We start from the raw sequence: 2500 nt of genomic DNA on the forward strand, positions 1-2500 counted from the left end.
TCATTTGGTATTTCACAGGTTCCCTAAGGACAAAGAACGGTGAGTCCAAACCGTATAATACATGCAGTATGTGCTGCTAATGAGTAAGCCCCACTGATATTGGATGTAAGATTAAGGCAAGGCATCCACAGTAAATCTCTTTTGTTTTTCCTTTTTTGTTGGCTTGTATGCTACCTTATTTCTATTTCCAACCCCCTTTTGATTATTTTTGTGTGTGATACAATTTTGTGTTATTTTGATCCTTCTGATTGTACATTTATACATTTATTAGTTTATAATACTAAACTATACATGAGTGCATCATGCTTTTCCATTTCAATAAAAAATAAAATACAATTGTGTTTTTATACACCTAATATCTCTCCATCTTACAGTGGCCTACAAACTGTAATTAAATGTATGTCTACACATAAGCATTTGTGGCTAAGTTTAACAAATCAGATATACAGTATGTTTTAATTTATTCGAATGTGGTATTGCATAGAACATTTAAAATGGTTGTAATATACTGTACAATACTTAAATTTGCAAGAAAATTAACTAAATCATAAGAGATATAGCTATTGAATTACTAAAAAATAGACTGAGAAACATAATTTGCAATTTAGTTACCTAAAATTTAAGAATATCATGAATATATGAGTAAAATATACTGGCATAGTAATGCAAATTATGAACAAATATGTCGCAAAATTTAGAATCGAATTCCATCCTATATACCCGTAAGCATTACCGCTCTGAATGTTTGGCTGCTCGCTCAACAGATGGAGCCATTCGTTTTGCATGGGAGTATCTGGCATCTTTTCATAGCACACTCATTTGTGTGTTAAAAGCCTGAGCCTTCCTATCTTCCTTCAGTATATAGTCTTTGACCCAGACTCAGACTCCAGAGCCGCGGCACGGTACCGCAGAGCAGAGCCACAGTCCACCTGCCACCTCTAGTGACAACGCAGCCAACATCAGCTCTTCTCCATGACGGCTGTCCCTCCCGATCTTGCTAAGAAATGAATGTGGTTTGGTCGCTGTGAGGTTCGCTGTTATGATTTTTCTGTATATTGCGTATTGGGGTCGAGTGAATGCAGAGCCAGAAATTGCGCAGCCGTTACAGCGTCTGCTGCATTTGAAGGACGTTCGTCTCTTGCAGAAATGCTGACCACCACCGGCAGAAGGTCTGTAGCACCTTCAACTCACCGCCACTGACGCCCTCAGCCACACCCAGGTAACTGACACAAGAGGATCTCCGACCCTTACGTCAATCAGTCATCGAGAGTAATAAGGCTGGAGTGACATGTGACATTACTTGGCACAAGACAATTAAGTAACCTCTGCACTCTGATTACGGGTCGCCTCCAATCAAGAATTCTGTAAAGTTTTCCTTCGTTTACAGCCAAGATAGATAGTCTACGAAAAACGTCTGAAGGAGGTGAGTATTCTTCTAAACTAAATGTTTTATGTAATAAAGGTTTGTGGAAAAGCAAGTCGAGTGATGTTTCCTTTAAGTTACCAGGGTGATTGTCGTCGTCAATCCGACTCGTCATTCTTGCTCACTACAGACAGACAAAGGTGAGTGACGCCATTGATGCAACACGTGGCGAATGGCGGCAATGTGTGTTTGTATGACTTGCGCATTAACACCCTTCTGCTATTAATTTCCTTGTAATGTTCAAGTAATTGGTTATTAAAGATCTCCTTGGGAAATTAGTGTATGTGTAATTGGCGTTAATGAACGAGAAACTTTAGCAGCAATCAATGCGCTCTCTCTCTCTCTACCACTGTACTCCTGGGGACCTGATTGCTTTTCTAGTTTCCATGTGTTTCCTTTTGATTAAATGTATAACTACTACAATATTACTTTTATTCAAACTTTATATAGAAAATGTCAGGGGTGTAATGGGTTTCTGAACGATCTCCCCGGCCATAGCACCAGGTCTTTCAAGGCCGGTGTGACGGTCTAAACGATCCCCCCCGGTCTCAGAATTCTCTAGCATGAAAGTAAAATATAAAGCTCGTATGTACTGGCAAGCGGTAATGTTGAGCTGCGCACGCTAACATTACAGGAAAATAAAACATCAACTTCATATGCACTGGCAAACGGCAATGTTCGCGCATGCGCATATTATCAAGGAGAATTCTGAGACCGGGGGATCGTTCAGACCTTCACACCGGTATTATTGTAGTGTATTAAAAGGAAAAAAAAACTACTTTTTCTTATAGAAAAAATTACGCTCCGAAAATGACACTCGTTCCCGTCACATTCAGACCCTGTAATACAGTACAACTTTACCAGTTCAGGTTCACTACATCCTGTTCTTGTTCATTTGAACGATTGTTCCTAAGACATCCAGCCAGAAAATTCTCATCTTCATTCAACGGATAATGACTTTGGAATAGATGAAGTATGAAAATTTTATTGTTTTTAGGGAGCGAAATGTCCGTCATGTTTAGCAGTAGTTTAAAATCATTTTTGTTTGGATTTCCCTCTTGAGTAGGCCTAGGTCAA

At 39.3% G+C, this 2500-nt stretch overlaps 1 long non-coding RNA gene across 1 annotated transcript in view; it reads left to right on the forward strand.

The window, feature by feature from the left end:
- Positions 1 to 881: 881 nt before the first annotated feature.
- LOC137637060 (uncharacterized) overlaps positions 882 to 2500 on the forward strand; it is a 6474-nt gene continuing 4855 nt past the window's right edge. Inside the window, exon 1 of the long non-coding RNA XR_011043364.1 lies at positions 882 to 1423. This is a non-coding gene — a long non-coding RNA (uncharacterized lncRNA). The remainder of the gene's footprint in view (positions 1424 to 2500) is intronic.

This window comes from Palaemon carinicauda, unplaced genomic scaffold (assembly GCF_036898095.1).
Source record: "Palaemon carinicauda isolate YSFRI2023 unplaced genomic scaffold, ASM3689809v2 scaffold510, whole genome shotgun sequence".
Taxonomy (NCBI): domain Eukaryota; kingdom Metazoa; phylum Arthropoda; class Malacostraca; order Decapoda; family Palaemonidae; genus Palaemon; species Palaemon carinicauda.